General features: G+C 39.7%; 1 protein-coding gene and 1 pseudogene across 5 annotated transcripts in view; one reads left to right on the top strand and one right to left on the bottom strand.

Moving 5' to 3' along the window:
- FBXO34 (F-box protein 34) overlaps nt 1-25,896 on the bottom strand; it is a 94,892-nt gene that overhangs the window by 31,968 nt on the left and 37,028 nt on the right. The window lies entirely within an intron of this gene.
- LOC102474177 (eukaryotic translation initiation factor 1 pseudogene) lies at nt 13,445-14,011 on the top strand (annotated as a pseudogene).

Genomic DNA, 25,896 nt, shown 5'->3' with positions numbered 1-25,896 from the left:
GTTACTTTTCTACAAAACAAAAAGTAATTCGGCTTGAGTAACAGCTTTTTCCTAACACTCTAGTTACCTAAAACTGCCTAAAGAAAATCTTATTCATCATGTGTAAACAAAAACTTCCACAATATAGTTATTTAACTTAATACTGTAAGTTTAGCTAGGGTGAAAAAACTTCCATGTTGCTAATAACATCCAGTACAGAACAAACCAGACACAGGCACTCGCTAGGAGTTAGGAGGCTTCCCTCTCATTTTCAAAGCCCCAAACCACATCCTTTAAATACTAAAATACACACTCACTAAGTCCCGACAAGAAACACTGTAAAATCTCCCCATGATTCTTCACTATATTAAACACAGCTGTCTAGGGGTATGTTTACATAGATTTTATAAAGGCCAAACCAGCATCAGCACTAACCAAATGTCTGATAAGTAGACTCCTACACACCCAAACTAGAAAAGAAGAGGACACCGAGAAGCTTAAAAATACTTCTGTCTTCAAGGTTTATGTTATAAAAACACAATTAAACTATGTGCCAGTGTCATGTTTTGATTATTTAACAGTTATATGTATTTAAAGTCACAATTCTTCATTATTTTCCTCCAATAGAATACCTTGTTCCAAATTAATTATAAAGTATACACGATTCACACCCAAAGCTTTTAGATACTTCAATTATTGAAACCAAACCACAAAGGAGAATCCGATACCCAAGTTCAGATTTCAGTGCTGGGTGAAGAGTTGCCAAAATGACAGCATGCCAAGCAGCACAGCCAAGGGGGTCAAAGGAAAGGGGATAATGTGGTAAGGAAGAGTCAGAAATGATATAGAACTCCCTTGCTCAGATTTTTTGGTAATAAGCCTAGTCCTCTCTTCTCTATGGGCAAACTTATAAAAAAGGGCTATTAGTGCAAATAATTAATCATCCACAAACCGCTAGAATTTTTGACTTGGGGTTCAACCATTTCCTTTCCACCCTCCCTAGGCAGGGTTGCCTTGTAGCTAACCACAGTTCACTGAAAAGAAAAAGAAAACACATACACGAAAAATAATAGCACCTGAGCTCTAAGGAACCTTTTGACTCTGCAAAGTATTTTCACGAACATTTCATTCAGTCCTCTTCTGTTCCTAAGCTCATCTGCATCTTGGGGCCATAATAACAGATGACCTCTCTCTGTCCCCCATCTCCATCCACAGTGCCTTCTGTGACCACAATGCCTCATCCCCCCCACATTCTTGTACCTTACAATCTGCAACCATTGTGCAGAAAAGGAGATAAAAGCTAGGAAACTGAAACTTGCTCAAAATCTCAGGAGCCACAGGTGTAAGCCATCCAAGGTCAACATTTTCTAACACACTAAAACCATATCACATTTTAAATTACAAAAGTTTTATGTAAATAATGCAATACATGAAGTTCTGTGAAAATATCCAACAGTGTCTTATTTTGAGAACTGATAATCAGTCTCATCATGTATTAAATAATACCTCCTTCATCAAAGTTTTAAAAAACAAAGAATAAAACAATCTAAACAAAGAGCTTTTTCCCTAAAAGTCTTCCATAATGATCAACAAATAACTAAATAATATCCAGAGGCAAGAAGCTACCCTGCACTACCTGGGATCGATGGAGAGGAGACAGCACTAGACCTATTCGCTCAAGTCAATTCTTTAAAAGCCCATTCCCTCAGGGTTTTATGTAACACTCTAAGAGAGAGTAACATTTACTATAATTATTTCTACTGAGTAGAATGTCTAAGTGAGAAAAATATCAAACACCCAAGGATAATCAAATAGAATGTTCTTTAGTTCCTAAATTCACTGGGAAAACCTTTACTTAACACCTACAGATATGCCCCAAAGTGCTAGAAACCCTGACTTAATGAAGGCAAAATGAAAGCCAAACAATGTGTGAACAAAGGTTACTGCACCAGTTCAAATAAAGACCAGTAGGGATGGTGAATTATCACAGTATCTTTTAAAAATGGCAAACACAGGGACCAGCAGTTAGTGTAATGGCTATGTCACTGGACTCCCATGTAGTTGACTGTGGTTCACGTCCTGGACCGGTGGCTTAAAACTCACGCCGGGAGTGTGTGTGTTCATGCCCAAGATCCCGAGAGGCGAATGGAGGAGAAAGGATTGTGGTGCGGCCATGCCCCCTGAGGGGTGATTTCTTGCTTTCTGTCTCTCTGTCTCTGTCTTTCTGGCAAGTGCATGCGCCCTATAGCAAAAACCTCTCCTCCCCCCAAAAAAGGGAAGGAAAAACACACCTGGTATACATGATGTGTACCCAAATCCTGACAGGTAGAAAAACTCAGGCAATGGGATTGAGGCATGACCACACCCCACTGGGGGTGTGCTTTATCACCCATCCCCTCTGGGGGGCGCACACACCCTCTGGCAATTAAAAAAATAATCACAAAGAAAGTAGAAATCTTCAGGCTCTTCCTCCTACATATCTGCATCGCTGGAATTGTGCTTAAATTTAAACTATCTTGTGTGACTTAAAGAGATCAGGGTAGGGACCAGCAGTTAGCGTAACTGCTATGTCGCTGGACTCCCACGTAGTCGACGGCGGTTCGCGTCCTGGACCCGGTGGCTTAAACTCACGCTGGGCGCATGTGCGTGCGTGCCCAAGATCCCAAGAGGAGAATGGAGGAGAAGGGATTGCGGCGTGGCCATCCCCCCTGGGGGGTGATTTCTCGCTTTCTATCTCTCTGTCTCTCTCTGTCTGTCTGGCGAGCGCACGTGCCCTACAGTGAAAATCTCTAAAAAAAAAAAAAAGCCCAATCCTCAACCCTGGTGAGCTTTCTTCCATTTCACATCACACAGATAAAACAATTTTCAGTCTCTAATTTGAATGTTCAAGCAAATCATTTCTCCTTTTTAATCCTATATTTTTTAGATCTAAATCTCAATTAGATCTTTCACTCAATATTTATTCAGTATTTACTGAGTGTATACTATGTACCAACAAGTACTGTTTCAAAGGCTGAGGACACAGCAGTGATCAAAGCACAAAAATCTTCACCCTCACCAAGCCTACATCCTAGTTGGGAGACAAATTTAAGGTATCCAATATGTAAGAGGCCAAGGGCTATGGAGAAAAAGGGGAGTAAAAGGTGTGTGTGAAACACATAAATTATACATTTAGACATAAGAATTCAGAAAGCTATTATTTTACAGTCAACCAGACCATACATAACACATTTTTTTGAAAAATAAATAAAATCTATAAAGAATATGAATGCACATTTACAAGACAAAATCCAGAAATAAGATGATGAGAACATCAAGATAACACACCAAAACAAAATGGCACCAAAAAAAAAAGGTCTTTTAGAACTGAACCTGATCCTGATACGTGCTCAAACCATTCCTGAAACATTCAAATAGATTTGCAACAAGTTTATAAAGACCATTTATGGAGACAAACTTAAAAGGGAGGTTGAAACAATATAAGGAAAGCACACCCAGAAATCAGGTTAAAAATCAGTAGATTATTTTTAAGTCACTCTATGTTAGCAATTACGTGTGGAGTATTTCCCAAGTTTATAATACTAAAATTAAATTGGGATGTAAAGAGAAAAGTGACATCACGGCTATCTGATGCTACTCGATTGTAATTTCTAGCCTGATGATGGGAAACATACAAAACTAAGGAACCAGCAGTTAGCGTAATGGCTATGTCGCTGGATTCCCACGTAGTCGACTGTGGGTCGCGGCCCGGACCCGGTGGCTTAAAACTCACGCTGGGCACGTGTGCGTGCGTGCCTAAGATCCTGAGAGGAGAATGGAGAAGAAGGGATTGCGGCATGACCATCTCCCCTGGGGGGTGATTTCTCACTTTCTGTCTGTCTCTGTCTGTCTGGCGAGCGCACGCGCCCTATAGTGAAAACCTCTCCAAAAAATATAAATATGTATGTAATAACAAATGGAATTAAATATATAATTTTTTAAAAAAGTCTACAGATATCTTAATTGTTTCACCACCACAGTTCTTACAATTCCTGTACATCTAAGAAACAAAATTTATTGACTCCCCACAGTTGTTGAATAGGGAGTTAAACCTTTAAAAAATTTATTCTAACCTGCCAAGAAGCAATGAACCTAATTAAACATCTTTTTGCATCATCCAACTGATTTCTTACGTACTTTCTTCAGCTGATATAACTGAAGGAATTTTAACTTCTTAAATGTTCATATTCTTGAATTAGTTCCCTTGACTGTTCTGAATTTTTCTATTAATAGATTTACGATGTTCCTTCTAAAGAAGTCTGATTTTCATCCATTACTACCCAATGCTCCTTAATTATCTGAGAGACATCTCAAAATAGCATAACCAGCTAAAGAGAGGAGCCTACTCATTCATTCTTAAACCCAATGTTAGTTCATGGGACAAAATTTAGCCATTTTAAGGCTTAATAATGAGATAACGGGGCCGGCAGGTGGCATGGTGGTTAAGGGCACTGAACTCCCACATGGCTGACTGTGGTTCAAGTCCTGGACCTGTAGGCTTGCTTTCTCACTCTCTCACTTTCTCTCTCTGTAAATATTAAAATAATAATAATAAATAAAGTTAAATAATTCTTTAAAAACAAAAAACAAAAATAATGGAATAACACAGGAAACCTGGTTCAATTCCAGCCCATTCCTAAAAGCCAGGCTTTGTGGCATGTACCTGTGCTCACAGCTACTCAGCAGGCTGACACGGGAGGACCACAAACTCACAGTCAACATGGGCAACACTAGTGAGAACACCTGAACGAGTCAGGCACGGTGGACATGCCTATAATCCCAGCTACTTGGGGGCTAATAAAGGATCATGACACAGTGATACTGTGTTAAACGACCCCCCTAACACACAAAAAACTAAAATACTAGTTCTGGCAGTGGTGGCAAAGCGGTAATGCAATGTTATGTGATGCTAGACATCCATAAGAAGGTCCCAGGTTTGTGTTCTGAGGTCTCCCTGTACATGCTGGCTGTACATGCCATATGCACATGCCTGTAATCCAGGATGACTGAGACTAGATTGTGGCATGGGAACCCTGGTAAGGATGCCTGTCTCAGGGTGTGCATGCCCTATGGCAAAAACCTAAAAAGAAAATAAACCATGCCCGTGAGTGCACGCCTAAAATCCTAAAAGGAGAATGGAGAAGAGATTGCAACATGGTCATCCCACGTGGGGAGGTGCTTGCTTTCTCTCTTTCTTCAGTGAGTGCACATGCCATATAAAATATTTTTTTTAATTTAAAAATGGGATGATATACAAGAAAGTAATTCAAAATGCATAACTTTTAGAAATAATCTTGCTCTTTCTAAGACAGGGTCTCACTATACTGCCCAAGCTGGCCTTAAATTCACAATCTTCCTGCCTCAGCCTTCCAAGTACCTGGTATTAAGGTGCATGCCACCATGCCTAACCCAGAAATAAACTGCTTTGTAAAGATATTTTACACAAAACTTCATCAGCCCTTTCCTGGGTCTCTAGGTAGACATTCTATAACCTTCAGATAGATTCTATGCACCACCCTCTAGGAACTTCCAATTGAGGACAATCAGTTCTGCTAGAATGGAACTGAATGATACATTAGGGAATAACTGCAGTAAAATGGTAAGTTTTCTTTGTTTAAATACAATCCCTTTTGCAAGGAATACCTGATACAATGACAAAATGCACATGGCTGAATCCAGCTTCACAGGAATCTACAAAATGCACACATGCATACATCTCAAATATCTTTTTAAAAACACAAACATCAAGGACGTACTTTACCATATAAGTTTTCTGAAATTTTAAAAATATCCTGCAGCAATCTGAGTTGTCTGTGCTGTCCCAGAGCACCTCGAAGTTTTGGGAAAAGATCCTCCCCACTCAGTCCAATGGCTCTAAACATCACCTACCTGCTTCGCCAAGCAGCCAAAGCAAATCTCTTTTCAGGACTTAAATTTGTAATACTGCCTATACAAAATCTCCACTTGGGGGACCAGCAGTTGGCATAATGGCTATGTCGCTGGACTCCCATGTAGTCGACCACGGTCCAAGTCTCAGACCCAGTGGCTTAAACTCATGCTGGGCACGTGTGCATGCGTGCCCAAGATCTCAAGAGGAGAATGGAGGAGAAGGGATTACGGTGTGGCCATCCCCTTAGTGGGTGATTTCTTGGTTTCTGTCTGTCTCTGTCTTTCTAGTGAGCACGCATGCCCTATAGCAAAATCTCTCCAAATAAATAAATAAAATCTCCACTTGGATGTCAAATAAGCATCTCAAACTCAACATGTTTAAAATAAAAATCCTAATTCCCTGTGCATGGCATACCACCATCCTCCAAAACCTTCCTCACTTTAGTAAACAGCATTGTTATTTTTCCAATTGCTAATGCCAAAAACTTTGGGTCATCTTTGAACCCCCTTTACTCTCACACTACCTAAGCAAGTCCCATGGCTCTACCTTTAAAATGTATTCAGAATACAACTCACCACTTCCGCTGCTATTCTCCTTCCCAAGCCGCCATCATTTCTCACCTGCTTTTTGCTCCCCTATCTACCCCCAAACTCAGCAGTCAGATCCTATAAAAATGGGATGTTCAGAACCAGCAGTTAGAGTAATGGCTATGTCACTGGACTCCCACATAGTCAACCGAGGTTCAAGTCCCGGACCCGGTGGCTTAAATTCACGCCAGGAGCGTGGGGGGTGAGGGAGGAGGCCCAAGATCCTGAGAGGAGAATGGAGGAGAAGGGATTGCAGCATCGCCATGGGGGGTGGGGGGGTGTTATTTCTAGCTTTCTGTCTCTGTGTTTCTGGCAAATGCACATGCCCTATAGCAAAAACCTCTTCAAAAAAAGAGGGGGGGATGTTCTACATAACATTTTGTGGAGAGCAGCCAATCTGAAAACATGTGATTAAAACATGTGGCCTGTAGACACATGCAGATATGCACTTCTGTAAGCTACTTCAGTAGGGTTATTGAGAAGTATTTACATATTAAAGCAGTATTTGCCTGTTGTTAATGGTTGTCTTTTTGTTATTGTTGATACTCAATACCTCCATACTGCCCAGTATTAGGATAAAGAAAGTCACAAGCCTTTATTAGATTGTTCTCTAAAAGGATTAGAGAAACTATCTGGTGCCAGTCATTTTTACATTTTTAGTCAATTTATATCCAAAAATAACTGGCTTTGTTTGTATTTTGATTTTTCTTCTCTTATTTTCTTTGCATTCCACTTCCTTCTTCCCCTTTCCTTTTACATCCCATTTTCTCCTTCCCCCTTTTTTTGCCCTTTAAAAAAATAAAACTGAGGCTGGTTTTGGTCTCAATTTTTCTACTAAAAGTTGTGCCCACTTGATTTTTGCTGCTCCCCACAACATTTATATACTATATCCTTCAGGGATCCCCTCTATTTGTCATTTCCTATTTTCTCTCCCCTTTGCTTGCTCCATTCCAAGGAGGCTAGTCTTCTTGCACTTCCTCAAACATGCAAAGCATAATCCTACCTCAAAGTCTTCACACTTAATACAGTTCCCTTTGCTTCTTCCCCCAGGTATTTATCTTGCTGCTTGTGCTTGCCCCAGGTTTTTGCTGAAATGCCATATGCCTGTCCCATAAACCACCCTCTCTGCTGCCCTTGATCTTTGCAGGATGTTCTCTGCAACACTTCTGTCCTTATTCCTGATTTGTGTCCATGTTAGTCCAACTTTCTCTGCTAGAACATTAGTTTTAAAAAGGACAATTTCTTTTCATGCTTTATCTCCTAGGCTCCAAATAGTATCTTACAGACACTTAACATACTTGTCATATAAAAATTATACCAATTGTTTTGCCCTAATTAAAATTGAAATGTCCCCAAATTGTGCATTACTGGTTTATTTTTTTTATCCCACAATATTAAATTCTCCAGTTCTCCTAGACAATTAAAAGCTCTTTTGGATCACCATTCAAAGAGAAGAAATTATTTAGCTAATCAAAATTATACTTTAACTTTTTCTAAACTCTATTCATAAACTAAAAGATTAGATAGCCTCTCTATCTTTTACTAGCTACTGAAAAATTTAGTTTTATTTTGACATCCTCTAAAAAATCAGAGTATGTATTTTGGGTGGCAAATATCAAATCTTGATCTAATTTCCTATTCTCCCCTCAACCCACTTCTCCATGTTTTAACCTCAAATACAAATATTGAGGAACATCTCAAAGATTTAGGTCCCAAACAACCCTGTCCCATAGCAAGACCTAAGAAAAGGCACTTCAAAACCCAACCATGATATATTTAGACTAAAGACTATCTGAGGCCTCCATGTAGGCAATTTGGCCCAGATTTTATTAAAAAAAAAAAAATCACTTAAAAAAAAGGTTATTTATTTCATGAAAGAAACACTAGCAGCTTCAACTCTTATGCCTTGATCCCACACCCCCATCACCCCCCAGCTTTTCCCAGTCAGTCAGGATCATAGGGACACACATATAACACACTCAGCAAGTACAAGTCACCCTGGGAACGGAGCCCCAATATTCCACATGGCTTCAGCATCTGACAGTAGTGCATTACAGCTACACCGCTGTGGCTGGGCCTAAAACTCACTTTTTACTTCTGCCTCATTTAAAATTCTCCAGTCCCCCACTCTTCTTTACCAGCTGTATTCCATGGGGACTGGGGCGGAGGTGAGGGGAGAGCAATGAGCCTTTAAGGAAACTACTTGATTATTATCATGCAGGAGAGTAGAGCCCATCTGAATCACTTTGGAGTCTTTATAATGTGACAGACCCTCAAATCAGGGTGTTTTAATCCCTCTGCAAATGATCACAACTGTACCTGAGTATGCTAAGGATATTTAGACACACCTTGAGCAGGCCACACTGTCCAGTATACAAAAAATGGTATCTGGATCCTTCCGAATGCAGTGGACCAGAATCCTGCCCCAAGAATGAGTGAGTTCCTTGTTACCATGGTAATGAGCATACTATGAACAGAGCTAATTTACCACTTCACTGAGAATTCAAAGCATCTGTAGCTTTTTTTTTTTTTTTTTTAATCAAGACTGAGGTGGGAGGAGAGCAGAACCAATTATGGACTATATTTATAAACATGTAAACCAGTGTATTTCTTGATTCTGAATAACAAGATTTTAACTATTTAGTTTACATGAAAAACAAAAAAAGGAATAAGAGGACCAAGGAATAGATGTTTTATACTGTAGTCTAATATGTACAGCTTTACCCCATCACAGAAGTCAGCACGACAGATATTCCAAAACAGTCAGAATTTTAGATTAAACAGAAGTACACAAAACACATTAGGAAATTCCTATGTCCATAAGGTTCCCATAGTTTGATCAGGAAGAAAAATCCACTGAAATAAAAACTGGGAGCCACAGGAGAATACTCAGTCAGAAAAGTGCTTGCACATCTGTTTATTGCAGCATTATTCACCACCGCTAAGGCATGGTACTAACCCAAATGTCCACAAACCCAAGACTGGATTGAGAAAGTGTGGCACATGTATTCCATGGAATACTGTTCAGTCATAAAAACCAACAAGACCCTGGGATTTGAGAGAAAGTGGGCAAATATGGAAGATTTATTGCTGGGTGAAGCAAGTCAGGCTGTGAAAGAGAAACACCGTATGTCTCCACTTAACATATCCCACTGTCTGCACTCTATGGTAGAGACTGAAAGATGGGAGGACATAAAAGCATTGGAAATAGTTATAGACACTGGATATAGTATGGAAGAAGGGTGGGAGAGGGGAAGAGAGTAGGAAGAGAAATTAGGGGAAAAAATAGAGAAGACATTTGTGGGACACAGAAATGGTTTATGTTGATGATAACGTGTATAGTATTCTCAACTGGACTGGTCTGAGGTGTATTTTATGTTGGGTAAATTCTCTCTACAAGCTACATGATGTAAAGTGATTGAATGTATAAAATAATAATAAATTTGTTAAAAACAAAAAACTGGGAGCCAACAAAGGCAAATAGTAGTGTATAAACCTGATGCTGCTGAAATGTACATTTTAAAGAAGTCATATTTTAGGCCCAGCCCTAATAGGGTACACTGGCAGATGCTGCTACTGGGCAGGCTGAAGCTATTGGAAGGCACAGGTTCGATTCCAAGTCCACACTAACTAAAAAGCTGGGCAGAGTGATGTGCGTCTATAGCCCTAGCTGCACAGAAGGCTGAGGCAGGAGGAAGTCATATCTCAACAAATATGTAAGAGAAACTATATTCAGCACTGCTACAGACTGAACATTTATCCCCTCCCCCAAATTCATATGCTAAAACTTAATTTCCAGTGTGATGGTATCCAGAGGTGGGGTCTTTCAGAAGTGGTTAGGTCATAATGATAGCGCCCTCAAGTATCAGTGCCCTTATGACAGAGACCCAGAGGCCCCTCTCCCTTCTGGGAGGATGGCTCTCTAGGAACCGGCAAGCAGGCTCTCGGCAAGCAGGCTCTCAGCAGACTCGGATTCTGCTGACACCTTGCTGGGACTTCTAAGCCTCAAGAACTGTGAGAAATCAATTTCTGTCACTTACAAGTCACTCTGTCTGTGGTGCTGTTATAGCAGCCCAACACATGAAGACAAGCACCTATTCCTGGTTTTAAAAAAATTCTTGGCAAACTCAGAATAGAGGAAAATCTCTTTACCTTAATAAAAGGAATCTACCAGAAACTTACAGAAAATAGTATATACAAACGACAAATTATTAAAAACTTTCCCATAAAGAGGCACAAATAAAGCAAAAATGTGAATCATATTACCAAGAAAGGATTAAAATATTGAAAAAAAAATAAATCTGTTATTACTTACAAACTACAGCTTATCTGGGGTTTTCAAGTAAACCCATCAAATGAAAAATGATTTGGTCAATAATCTTACCATATAAAAGATCAACATTAAAAAAAAAAAATCAAAGAATTACTGCATGAGCCAGCAATTCCACTCCTAGGTATATAGCCAAATGGCTCAAATAAATATTTGCACACAAAAGTTTATAAAAGCATTATTCAGAATAGCCAGAAATGGAGACAAGTCAAATGACCATCAACAAATGAATGAATAAACAAGGGGTGGTATTAAATATAATGGAATTATTATTCCGCCATAAAAGAGGAATGAAGTAGTACTGATAGACACTACAGAAAACATCATACCAAGTGAGAGACGTTGGACAGAAAACGTCATATGTTGTAAGATTGCATTTGTCTAAAATGTCCAGATAGAGAAATCTGCAAAGTAGAATAGTGGTTGCCTATCGAAACCACTGGAGAGCAGGAGATAGTGACTTCTAGTGAAATTACCTTAGGGGGAGATGAAGATGTTCAAGAATTAGATAGTGGTAATAACTACGTTAACTCTGTGAATATACTAAACAAAGTGGTAATAGCTATATAACTCTGTGAATATACTAAACAGCAAAAACATGACTCTCAAAACGTATCTTAAAGCTACTGTAATCAAAACAGTATGGCAGCAGTACAGAAATAAGTAGCTTAATAATACTGCATACCAAATGATAAGAAACATACCAAGTAAATGGCAAAAGCATAATGTTTGAATAAATTCAGGAAACTGGATATATGAGTGAAAGAAAAGCAGATGTCCACATCATAAGCAGACCTTAAAGCGGACTGAATAAAATATGAAATCCATTACTGTCAAATACAGGAGATATTATATTCTCTGGAAAATAACTTCTTTAACAAAATACACAAAATATCAGTGTATCTAAAAAGGCAGAAATTTTAAATTTCTATTGGAAAGGAGACATCATAAATGTAAAAGACAAGCAAAAGAATGGGACAAAAATATCTGCGGTATACACAAGGCATTAATTTCTATGATACTAAATAGCTCACCCAAGCCAACAGGTGTAGGGAGGGGGACACAGTATTTTAGCTATTACCAGTGTAAAACAAAATGAGGCAATTATATGTATAGTTTGCAAATACAGTCACCCCTAAGAGTCTGTGAGGGCCTAGTTCCAGAACCACTCTCAAATATCAGAATCCCCAGATGCTCAAATTCTTTATGTAAAATGTCACAACATTTAACTATGTTCTAGGCACATCCCGCTGTATACACTTGAAGTAATCTCTAGATTATGTGTAATGCCTGACAGAAAGTTAATGCTATTTAAATAGTTGTTATACTGTATTCTTTTATTTGTCCTTTGTTGGTATTAGTGTCTACTATTACATTGGATTTTGTTTTTAAAATACTTTGTGCACCTTTGGTTGAATCCTCAGATGTAGAACCCACAGATACAAAGGGCCAACTATAAACAGAAAAACGTATTAATAACCACCAAACTGGACATTTAGGGAGGAAAGTTATGGATACACACACACACACACACACACACACACACACACACACAGCATCTGTTTCAATGCTGGTTGAATTTCTGACCACAGATACATATCGTAATTTTACAATTTCAAAAACAATTTTAAGTGGAAAAAAGCCTAAGAGGCAAAGCTGTAGGCTTCTGAGAACCACTGAAGATTATTATTTTTGATAGATTTCCACAGCAACTTTATAGAGAATGAATAAAAGCAGCACTGGTCTGAAAATAGGTATTGATTCATTTTCTCCATTCAACAAATGATGAGCACCTACTAGAGCTTGGCACTGGGCTAAGCGTCAGGATCAGTAAGAAATACTATAAGCTACCTCAGCAAAATATCATATATTATTTGGGCAATGGTACAAAAGAGAAGAGGATGCACCTCCTCTTTTTTTGTTGCTGTTCTGTTTGTTTAGTTTTATTTTGGGTGGAGGTGAGTGTAAAGTACCCACCATTTTATGGCATTTTAGATAACCTATTTCTGATATATTCCTTATCCTGAAATATGATCAGGAATTCCTGATACATGTAATCCATTTTTGGATAACTCACCGAAGAGAAAACAAAAATTCCAGGACCAGCCTGTGGCACAACCATAACACAATGCTCCACAACACTGGATGCATCTAGAATGTCCTGAGTTCCCATCCCAAGGCCTCCGTGCACATTCTAGGTACATGTGTGTACTCATAAGCCAAGCAACCTTGACCATTTTCTCTGTGTCCACTTGTTATTCTTTGGTTTTGTCAAAGAAGATGGAAAAAACTACAACATTAATACTTAATCGAAAGGAAAAATAATTTAGTGAATCATACATATTTTTAATTATGATTTAATCACACTGATTTCTTTTTACAGCTGACATGTTCCCATTTTATCTCAGCCATCTGCTATCTCAACAGTACCCCAGTTTTAACAAGTTTCAACACAGACTAACTGTACATTAAATCTTTGAAACTTTCTCAGCCCAGCACCAGTGGGCACAAGCAGGAAACTGTTACTGTAGTGGCTTAGGCCACATGAGAGGCCTGGGTTCAGTTTCTGGCCCAACCTAAACATGACAGACACAGCGGCAAGCCTCCTTTCCCCAGGCTCCCCCACGCTCCATGCCCCCGCCCACCTTCTCCCACGCTGCCTTCAACAAGCCAGTCTTCAGCAGGCCGTTTCCACCAAGGAGAAGGAATCCTATCCAGACTCTCCACTCTTTCGACCTCTTTGCTGATGCAAGTAAGGGTGATGACCTGCTTCCTGCTGCCACTCAAGATTATATCCATATAAGAATTCAGAGAAATGGCCAGAAGACACTTACTACTGTCTCCAAGGGATCGCTGGTTATTATGGTAAAAAAGAAACTACTGAAGGCATTTAAGAAGAAATTTGCCTGCAATGGTGCTGTAACTGAGCAGAATATGGATTAGTAATTCAGCTGCAGGGTGACCAGCGCAAGGACACATGCCAGTTCCTTGGAGAGACTGGACTGGCTAAGGACGATCAGCTGAAGGTTCATGGGTTTTAAGTGCTTGTGGCTCACTGAAGCTTAAGTAAGGATTTCCTTGCAATGAGTAGAATTTCTCTTCTGTCCCTTGTCACAAGTTTAAAACCCTCACAGCTTGTATAATGTAACCATTTGGGGTCTGCTTTTAACTTGGACTAGTGTAATTCCTTCACATAATAAACTGAAAAGAGCCCCCTAAAAAACAAAAACCTTTCCTTCTCTTTCTTTTATCCTATATCCTTTCTCTCTCATTAAAAAAATAATTTAACTTTCTTACCTTTAAATACTTTCTTAAAATCATCAACCAGGATGACAAAGGAGACAGAAAAAAGAATCTGCTGATAAGTTAAGCCAAAAATTCGGGGCCAGCAGGTGGCATGGTGGTTAAAGATGCTGGATTTTCACATGGCTGACAATGTTCGAGTCCTGGACCTGGTGGCTTGCTTTCTTGCTTTTCCTTTCTCTCTCTGTATCTCTACGGTAAAAAAAAAAAAAAAGTAACAACAAATGGAATTAAATAAATAAATAATTTAAAAAAGAAAAGTTTAGCCAAAAATTCATTTACCATTTTGCTTAGGGCAGGCATTTCAAAAAAGTGAGGGGCATGGCAGTAGCTTCTGGCTACACCACCATCTTAGAACTTGCTGCACTGACACCTAAAGCTAAGAAAAAGGAGCTTCCCTGAGGCTACGGGTCAAGTATGTAACCACTGTCACTTTAAAAAGTCAATTCTCAGGACCAGGAGATGGCGTAATGGTTATGTTGCTGGACTACTATATAGTTGACTGCAGTTTGAGTCCTGGACCCAGCAGCTTAAACTCATGCTGGGCATGTGTGTGTGCATGCCCAAAATCCCTAGAGGAGAATGGAGGAAAAGGGACTGCAGAATGGCCATCCCTCTTGGGGACTGATTTCTCTATTTCTCTCTCTGTCTTTTGGCAAGCGCATGCACCCTATAGCAAAAGTCTCTCTTAAAAAAAAAAAAAGTGAGAGTGAAGATAAACATGTTTTCTCAGTAATTAAAAAGTATGTCAGCAGAAATGAAAAACCCAACAGAAAAGGATAATAGGACTGGAAGACTAGTACAGAAAACCCAATACCCTAATAAGAGTTTAAGAGAAAATCAAGGAAGAAACAAGAGAAAGAGAGAAAGTCATCAACAACTGAATTCAAAAATACTTCCTGAGGCGGGAACCAGCAGTTAGCGTAATGGCTATGTCGCTGGACTCCCACGTAGTCGACCGCGGTTCGTGTCCTGGACCCGGTGGCTTAAAACTCACGCCAGGCGCGTGTGCATGCGTGCCCAAGATCCCGAGAGGAGAATGGAGGAGAAGGGATTGCGACGTGACCATCCCCCCTGGGGGGGTGATTTCTCGCTTTCTGTCTCTATGTCTCTCTCTGTCTGTCTGGCGAGCGCATGCGCCCTATAGTGAAAATCTCTCAAAAAAAAAAAAACTTCCTGAGGGGGGCTGGCCCGGTGGCATGGTGATTAAGGGCGCTGACTCCCACATAGCTGACTAAGGTTCGAGTCCCAGACTTGGCAGCTTACTTTCTCACTTTGTCTCTCTCTCTTTGTCCCTCTCTAGTCAAATTTAAAAATAAAAAAATAAAGTTAAATACAATATTAAAAAAGAAAATACTTCCTAGGACTAGCTCCATGACACAGCAGTAATACATGCTCAAGAACAGCCAGATTCCACATTGCAATCATGGTTCAAATCCTTGGTCCAATCAAATGAAAACACACCGTGCACCCGTGTAAATGCCCAAGATCCAAGAGGGTGGAGGCCTGGAGGAAAGGGACTGTCATGCGACCAGACTCTGAAGGGCGCTCATCCCTCTCATGCACATCTCTGCCCACTCACGGGCTCTATCACTAATAAAGGGGACTTAAAAAATAATAATTCCAGGTTGAAAATGTTCATCAAATATTCAGCTCAAGTTCTTCATCACAATGGGGCACATTTTTATAAAATTTCAAAGACAAGGAGACAAAAAAAAGAACTCATCATATAACAAATCAGGAATAATAGAATGACTTTGAGTTTTACAAGCAATGCAGGAAGCAAATGAGAAACTAGAAAACAATGGAGTTTACCTTTAAAATTTTGAAGGAAAATTTTTAAACCAGAATGTTACATCCAGTCAAATAATCTATTAAAGGTAAGGACAGAAGGGCCAGGGGGTGGGGCAGCAGTAAAACAACTGGACCCACAAAGGAAAGGTCTTGGGGTCACGTTCTGGGACCTTTTTAAGCATGCTGAATATACACACACTTGCCCATGATCCAGGCTGGCTGGTACGAGGGGTGGATCACAACCTGGAGACCCCTTTGGAGGGGTACTCTCCCCATTACTGAGAAATAAATAAATGAAATTTTAAAATATGGAGACAGTGTTAATACACCTATCTCACTTTTTAAAAAATAAGAGGGGCCGGCAGGTGGTGTGGTGGTTAAGGGTGCTGGACTCCCACACAGCCAATGGTGGTTTGAGTCCCGGACCTCATGGCTTGCTTTCTCACTTTCCCTTTCTCTCTCTCACTCTATCCATCTCTGATCAAATTAAAATAAATATAAATAAATAAGTAAAGGTTAAATAATTATTTTTCAAAAATTTAAGAATATATTTTCAGTCATTCAAGATTTCAAAAGTTTCTTTTGTTTGTTTTTTAGGTTTTAGCCATAGAATGTGTGCACTCACTAGAGAGAGAGACAGAGAAAGGAAATGTGAGAAATCACCCCCCAAGAGGGATGGCCACTCAGCAATCCCTTTTCCTCCATTCTCCTCCTGGGATTCTGGGGATATACGTACATGCACCCAGTGTGATTTTCAAGCCGCCACTCTGGAACTCAAACTGCAGTCGCCATGTGGGAATCCAGTGCCTTAACCACCCAGTCATTTGCTGACTCCCAAGGTTTCAAAAGTTTAACTCACATGAATCCTTCCTTTCGCTGGCAGCTACTTGGATAATATGTTCTGCCAAAGTGAAAGTCTAAACTAAGAAAGAAGAAGTGAGATCTGAAATACAAGGAATCCCCACACAAAGAGGCAAAGAGTATCCCTAAGGTGAAGAGAAGGCCGAGGACAATATATATGCGTGTAAAAACAGTGGTCAAGTGAGTCCAGATGGAAGCACATGTCCAGGGATTTGAAGCTCACAGAATACCTAAAGTGTCTGCTCTTTCTGGAAGGAAATTTGGACAAACTGCAATTTGAACTACATTAATGAGTAGTAGAAAAGTAAACAATAGGAAAAAATATGAATTTCAGAGAAAACCAAAATTATAAAGTAAAATGATCATGGATTACTACATGGCTTAACTGTAATAGCACTTCTTTTTTTTTTTTTTTTTTTTTTTTTTTTGGGGGTTTCGCCAGCTATAGGGCCTGTGCACTCGCCAGAAAGACAGAGAGTGATAGAGAGATAGAAAACGAGAAATCACCCCTCAGGGGGGATGGCCACACTGCAATCCCTTCTCCTTCATTCTCCTCTCGGGATCTTGGGCACGTGCACACCCGGCATGAGTTTACGCTACCAGGTCTGGGACTTGAACCGCGGTCGGCTACATGGGGGTTCAGCGACATAGTCATTACGCTAACTGCTAGTCCCAAGCACTTTTGGTTTTAATGTGAAACACTGAATACCATATGGGAGTTCAGTGACATAGCCATTACGCTAACTGCTAGTCCCAAGCACTTTTGGTTTTAATGTGAAACACTGAATACCATTCTTGCAATCCACCGGGTCCGGATTCGAATTGCAGTTGGCCATGTGGGAGTCCAGTGTCCCAACCACCATGGCACATACTGGCCTCCCATTCTGAGCAAAGTTATAAGTACCTACACTAAAAGATTGGGAGAATGAAACATTCCTAGGGATGAGAATAAAGAACTAATTTTTAATCTGTCATAATGGGAAATCGAAAGATAATACCTAAATCTACAACACTAGAATATGAGAATTAAGGACATGGAGGTAAGGGGAAGTGGGAGGATGAGGGGGAAAAAGATTGTTGCTTTTCAAAACAAGTCTTACAGAACTATTGACTAAACTATGCACATCAATACTTTAATGAAATAAAAAGGGTCTGCAGGTAGAGTGGTGGTAAAGGGTGTTGGACTCCCACTTGATTGATCGAGTCCTGGACCTGGCAGCTTATGTTCCCACTCCCTGTCAACCCCCCACCCCCCCATCAAATTAAAATAAATAGTTAAATAAAATAATTCTTTAAAAAAATTAAATACTTTAACTAAAAATACAAAATAAACGGGGGCCAGCAGGTAGTGTGGTGGTTGCAATGCTGGCCTCCTCCATGGCCGACCACAGCTCGAGTCCTGGACCTGGCATATTGCTTTCTTACTCTCCCTCTCTCTCTTGTGCTCTTTCTGGTCAAATCAAAACCTAATAATAATGATAATAAAATAATTATTTTTTAAATACAAAATAAAAACAGATAATTCATGATTTTTTATTCAGATTAAAATTTTCCCAACAATAGGCCAGCTGGGTGGTGCAGTGGAAATATGCTGCTCAAGTAAAGCAGGGCCCACATGGAAGACTACAGGTTTAGTTCCTGGTCCATTCTCCTGCGTGTGCCTGGCATGCACGCCTGTGATCCTGGCTGGCTGGGAAGGCTGGGGGATTGCAGCTAGCGACCCTGTTGAGAGTGCTTATCTCACTTTCTCGTGTGAAAGAAATAAATTTTAAAAAGCTTGGTTCCAATAGGAACTTTTTTCCTCCTTTCATGTGTTGGATTCTCCAATTTTTCTACCAACAAAATGTATTGACTTCTATAACAAACTCAAGTCATTTAACTAAAAATTTAAATTATTTACTGCTTAATATTCAAGAAATCAACTGTAACTCCAAATATGATTTACAGATGTTCCTATGTCATATGATACCCAGTCTGGCCCCCCTCAGGAAGAAACGGCAGTTGACCTAGCAGGAGTTACCTCGGTAGTTTCCATATGAGGTATGTACCCAGATGACAGTATCTGACACTGGGTTTCTCTCTGTAAGCCTACATTCTTTCAATGTACTACAGACACATGGGGTTGGCAAGTGGCGTAGAGCTTACGAGTGCTGGACTCCCACATGGCTGACCACAGTTTGAGTCCTGGACCTGGCAGCTTGCTTTCTAACATTCTCTATCTCTCACTCTGTCCCTCTCTGGTCAAATTTAAATAAATAAATAAAAGTAATTTAAGAAGTACTATAGAAACAGTTTCTAGGTACACTGTAAAAAACTGAAATCATAAACTTTAAAATATGCCCTAAGGTGACAATTTCTTTTTTTTCATATCTTTATTATACTCAACACTGAAAGTTTTCAGTATATGTAAACTGCAATCTGCAATATTAAATATTGTATTATGTAATTAGATAGGACTTTTTTATTGCCAGATGGTGCATGAGATCACCAGAGAGGCAGAGAGAGAGAGGGAGAGGGAGAAAGCACTCTTCAATAGGCCATGGTCACACCACGATCCCTTCTCCATTCTCCATCCTGTCAGGATTTGAGGTATGCATGCACATACGCCAGGTTCATACACCAGGAGTGTTTTGCAAGACACCAGGGCTGGATTCAAATCACAGTCGCCCATGTGGGATCCAGGCTCTTAACCGCTAGGCCACAGAGCCAGCTCAAGAGCACTTATTTTTGGGACCAGCAGTTAGTGTAATGGCTATGTCACTGGACTCCCATATAGTCGACCATGGTTTGAGTCCTGGACCCAGTGGCTTAAACTCACGCTAGGCACATGTGTGTGCGTGTCCAAGAGGAGAATGGAGGAGAAGGGACTGTGGCATGGCCATCCCCCCTAGGGGGCGATTTCTCGCTTTCTGTCTCTCTGTCTCTGTCTTTCTGGCAGGTGCACGTGCCCTATGGCAAATCCTCTTTTTTTGGAAAGACACCTCATTTTTTGGAGAGCTTTTTGCTATAGGGCACGTGAGCTCACCAGAAAGACAGAGAGAGACAGAGAGACAGAAAGCGAGAAATCACCCACCAGGAGGGATGACCACACTGCAATCCCTTTTCCTCCATTCTCCTCTCAAGATCTTGGGCACGCACGCACATGTGCCCAGCACAAGTTTAACCACGGTCGACTACATGGGAGTCTGGCAACATAGCCATTACGCTAACTGCTGGTCCCAAGAGCACTTATTTTTATTTTATGACGTTATACAGCTCTCAAGTTGTCAGGTTTCTAGCTAGAAAAGTTAGTATGGTCAGAGTTTATCAAACATAGTTCAGGTAAGTAAATACTGTCATATCGTCTCTTCATCTACAGATAGAATGACCACAACAGTGATAGTGATCACAGGTTGTTTAAGAAGAAATTTGCTTAGACTGGGGAACTAGACCAATCTGCAGACAGATGTCCTCCAAGCAAGGCAGTTACAAAGGTTTTCATGTAATGATGTATAGTGAATGAATGTAAATAAATACATTTAAATATAAAATTAAAAAAAAAAAAAGAGTGACCTGAGGGAACAGCAGGTGGCATGGTGGTTAAGGGGCTAGACACTCTCACATGACCAAGCACAGTTGGAGTCCTGGACCTGGTGGCTTGCTTTCTCACTTTCTCTCTGTATATGTGTGTGTGTCTGTGTGTCTGGTCAAATCAAAAAATAAATGAATGAATAAATAAAATAAAATTAAAAATTCTTTAGAAAAAAAGAGTGATTTGATTTGTTTGGATTTGGTGTAGAGTCATTTCTGGATTTAAGGAAAACTAAACAAGGTTCACAGCTTGTAATGCTGGTGACAGACAGCTGTGGAGAAACTCGAATCTAAAAAAGGTTTATTTTTTGCACTTAAAAGTGAGGCAGAGGGTCCAGCAGTTGGTGTAATGGCTACGTTGCTGGACTCCCATGTAGTCGACCACGGTTCGAGTCCCAGACCCAGTGGCTTAAACTCATGCCAGGTGTGTGTGTGTGCGTGCCCAAGATCCCGAGAGGAGAATGGAGGACAGATGGGATTGTGGCATGGCCATTCCCCCCAGTGGGTGATTTCTTGCTTTCTATCTCTCTGTCTCTCTGGTAAGCACATGTGCCCGATAGCAAAAATCCTCTCCAAAAAATAAATAAATAAATAAAAATAAGAAATAAAAGTGAGGCAGAATAGACATACGTGAAGGCACAGTCAACATTTCTCATTTTAATTCTGCCTAATGATGCCAAAGACTATCTTGTCTCCATTATTAATCAATAAACCCTAGTTTGGTAGTGCAGCCTGCAGGTTTACAAACACTCCCCTTCCCTACTCCTAACACCAGTCAAATACTCCTTTGGCATGGAATGCTATTTAAATCTTTCTCTCCAACTAGCAACAAAAATGAGTTACTACCAGAATTTTTTTTCAGAGTCAAATTAAAATTTACCAATTTACAGAGAACATACTTCTTGATTAGCGGCTACTACCACCTTAATCTTACTCAAAACTTTATATTCGTACTCCAGTAATTTAGGGAAATACTACTAATCTCAGCAGGCTTTTAGAGAGCTCACAGACTTTAGAGAAGTTTATCTGGCTTCTTAATACCTCCATCCATCTCCATCTTACCCACCCCCAAAAAGTTGCAGTTTTTTATTTTGTTTTTCAAACAGCTTACTTTTTCCATCTTGAGTTTTCCCAAACTATTTCAAGGTTCTGACAATTCTGCCAGTGACTCAGTCTCCTCCTGGGAATAGCTGCCTCATTATCACTATTAAAAACAGTCACTCCTAATACTCACCGATAAGGATCTGGAAACTCATTGTAACTTCAGGAATGCAAATCCCACCCTACCCAATCTAATGATAAATGGACTACGAATGGAAATAACAGGCTCACCACAGAACAGAACTTGCAGTCTTTGTGTTCTAAGTAAACTATTGAGTTGTATGTGTATCCTAATTCTTACCAACATGAGGAATTTGTTACTATTTCCTTCCTTGTAACCAGTTAACACATAACTAAGAGCCAAGCAAACAAAAAGGAAACAGGCCCAGGCAGAGTGGTGCACAGGGCAATATCACTTGGGAGGATAGAAGCCCGAGCCAGGTCAGGGTTGAATTCCCAGGCCAACTCAAACACCTTGGACACCTTTGTGTGCACCTACAATTATGGCTAATAGGGAGGCGGGGGCAGGAAGATCACCACACAGCAAGAACCTGCTCAAAACTCCTTTCTGTCTTCTCCCTCTTTCTCATAAAAAAAAGTGGGAAAATTAACACACACATACACATGAACTCAGAAGTGAATGCCCTAATATTTTTAAGATAATGCAGCCTTCCACCTGATCTTCTTTTTCAGAAATATGTGCAGTACATGTGTTCAGTGGGTAACTTTTGTTCTTGGCAAGTTACTCCTCCTGCTTGGAAAATCAACATCAGATAACCTCAAATAAGAGGTCGTTCCAACATCCCTGAAATGGAACAACTGTTTAGATACTTAATTCTTGCAAAAAGAATAACCAAAACAGAGATGATCATAAATTTATTTTTATCATTACCATTTTGTTTCTATCTAGTTTGCTCAGTATTAGAAGAATGTGACATAATCATAGTCCATTATTTTGGAAACCTGAGCTACTGCTAAAGAAACAACTAATTTCTATATCCACACACTGCCCCAACTCCAAAAATAAGTGATGCCTTGAATGTTTTTTCAGATCAAGTAGTATGTATCTGGGCCATTCTGTATTCACAAATATATGCAGCTCAGAGGTTAACTCATTGATACCATAAATACCTTTGGCAATGTGTAGACTACTGTATCTTCAGAATTGTGTATACAAACACACACACACACACACACACACACACACACACAGAGCAAAAGTCAATTACAGCCTTCCTCACCCATCTCCATGGTGAATTAATGATAGCTGGGACTTAGGACCAGTTCTCCAAAGTGGAAAATCCCCTTCCTCAGTCTGTGTGAGTGTCAGGGATCCCCTTACTCAATCTTTGTCTTATTCCCACAATCCCTTAGTATTCACTACACAAAGTGTTTGTCATCTTGCAAGACTACATATTAAGTTTATAAATTTGCACTTTATTGGGTACCCCCAAAGTAGTATTCAATATAAACAATGGTCACAATAGATTTATACTCTCTTGTTATGGTGCGGCTTATCATTTTCTGGTACTTATATAATGTATGCTTTTTGTATGGATAGAATTACATTACTCTAGTGTGGAATCACCTAGTATCTATCCACTTAAAGATCTGGTCATAAAAACAAAACTTCTTGGGCGAGGAGTGCCTGTATTAAAATGGTTCAAATATACTTCTAAAAAATATTATAATGAGCTAGGAGGTAGAATGGAAGTTAAAGCAGCTGAATCGCACATGGAAACTGTATGGTTTGAGTCCCAGATCAGTGGCTTAAAAATCACACTGGATGCAAGTGCATGTGTGCCCCAAATCCCAAGGGGCTGAATGGAGGAGAAAGGACTGTGATGTGGCCATCCCATCAGGGAGTGATTTCTCACTTTCCCTCTCTCCCTCTCTCTCTCGCTCTCTCTCTCTCTCTGGCTTTTTACATGTGCCCTGTAGCCAAAAAAAAAAAAAAAAAAAAAAGAGGGACCAGCAGGTTGCATAATGGTTATGTCACTGGATTCCCACATAGTCAATAGTAGTTTGAGTCCTAAGACCTGGTGACTTAAAACTTACACCAGACACCAGACACACAATTCACATGTGTGTCCAAGACCCCAAGAGGAGAATGTAGGAGAAGGGATTGGGGCATGACTATCCGCGCCCCTCCCCCCCGCCCCGGTCATTTCTCGCTTTCTGTCTCTCCGCCTCTCTGGTGAGTGCACATGCACTATAGCACATACCTCTCTTTAAAAAAACTGTAATGGCAAGTCTGTTAAGTACAATAATTTCCAAATTGTAGCCAGTAAGATATTTTTAAGATGTCTGCAATAACTACAATGTGACAATAACTACAATGTAATAAGAAAACTAGTCATTTCAGGTGATGGCAGGTGACATGGTGGTTAAGGCGGTGGACTCCCACATGGCCAACTGCAGTTCAAGTCCTGGACCTGGTGGCTTGCTTTCTCAATTTCCCTTTCTTTGTCTCTTTCTGGTCGAATTAAAAAATAACAGTAATAATAAATAAAATAATTCTTAAAAAATAGTTGTCTTAAAAAAAAAAAAAAAAGACTATTAGTGATTTCTATTGATGATAAAGCCAGAGGCATAGCTAACACCATGGTTGGAAGGAGACACTAAATTTCTGTTAGAGATTAGTGAAAATACATGTGTGGCTATTTTCTCATTCAAATTCCTGATGCCAAGGGCTTTTAAAATATAATCATTCTGGGACATTTAAAGGGGTATGACGATCCCTTGCTTTTACTTCTTCATTTTAAAGATACAAGAACTATGGAGAATGATGAAACTGCTTGCCTGAAAAGTACTGATTCCAAATTACTGGGTACTGTTTACAGTAGATCACTGTTTTCTTCTAAAAACCTGAACCTCAAATCTACCAATACTTAGTTAGCTCTTATGGTGCACTGTAAAGAAGCAAATCTACCAATACTTAGCTAGCTCTTATGGTGCACTGTAAAGAACAATAAACTTCAAGCTAAGAAAACTTGTATTATAGTTTCAGCTTGCACCTCAGTTTCATGATCTGTAAAATGAAGATAACTGACCCAACTATGGAAGAACAACTTAAATATGAAAAACAACTTAAAAATCTGTTTTAGAGTCCTACAGCAATACCTTCAAAGGCAATGTTATCAATGAATTCCAAGAGAAATAAAATATAAATTTTTTTCCTTAGTGTTCTTTGAGTATCACCAAATTCAGATTTATTCCATACACTAAATATTTTATGCTACTAGATCTCCTGAAGGACAAAATGACCCTAGAAATAAGACTCTTCAAGTGAAAGATGCTATGTTTACAACAAAAAGAACTGGCTTTGGAAGCGGAGTATTAGAAGACCTGTGCCTGTAATTCTAGGCAAAAATGCTGTTTTCTCTGAACCTTCAGTTTTGAATCAGTGAAACAGAAATAAACACTAAAAGCCATATGAGATTTCCATGAAGATCATTAAGTCAGTCCCCTTTTCTTAAAGGGGCCAAAGAAAAATAGGTAATTTAGAGGTAACGACCTGGAGCAATAAGGAAGGTTTCTGATTTCATATTATTGATATGTACTTCCTCCTTCTTCATTACCTGATAAGGTTACTTTTTCTAAAGATTAATTAATTTAATTTAATTTATTTATTTAGAGATTTTTGCTATAAGGCACATGTACTCACCAGAGAGACAGACAGTAAACAAGAAATTGCCCACAAGGGGGATGGCCACATTGCATTCCCTTCAACTCCGTTCTCCTCTCGGGATCTTGGGCACGCACACACACGCGCCCAGTGTGAGTTTAAGCCACCAGGTCTGGGACTCGAACCGCGGTCGGCTACATGGGAGTCCAGTGACACAGCCATTACACTAACTGCTCAGCAAGCCATTTTTTTCATAGGAACTCCTTGTTTAAAAAATTACACAGTACAAATGTGCACTGAAAAGGAAAGGGATTAAAACCAAATTTCTAAACCAGACAAAAGTCAATAAACATTTAGATGACAAGAATCACACAAAATAATGTAAGTGCTTAAGTATCCACACATACAAGTGGAAAAAAATATACCAACAGAGGTAAGGCCACTCGATTTCTTCCCACATATTTTGTTTTGCTTGTCACCACAAAAAGAATTCAAAGTGGCCGACTACAGCCACGTTAAAGGGACAATATACAAACACAGTTTAGTCGACTAGGAACAATATACAGAAAATACAGTAGGTATTTCAGGAAACACAAAAGGCCAGTGGAGCAAAGCAGATTTGCTAAACACCAGGGGTGGAAAAAGGAACCATTATCTGTCCTGCCCTCCTGTCTCACCCTTTTATTTGTAGCTATAACTGCAAGCTGTTTTAAAGACAATGGCAATGTTATAAGGGTACCTTCACGCTGTGCCAAAGCACATACACACAGCAATTCAGAACAATCTGGATTTTTGGTTGTTTTTTTTTTTTTTT

This window comes from Tupaia chinensis, unplaced genomic scaffold, assembly GCF_000334495.1.
Source record: "Tupaia chinensis unplaced genomic scaffold, TupChi_1.0 Scaffold000688_1, whole genome shotgun sequence".
In the NCBI taxonomy this organism is placed as follows: Eukaryota; Metazoa; Chordata; class Mammalia; order Scandentia; family Tupaiidae; genus Tupaia; species Tupaia belangeri.
The sequence above is the reverse complement of the archived record's forward strand: the minus strand, read 5'-3'. Positions and strand labels throughout refer to the sequence as shown.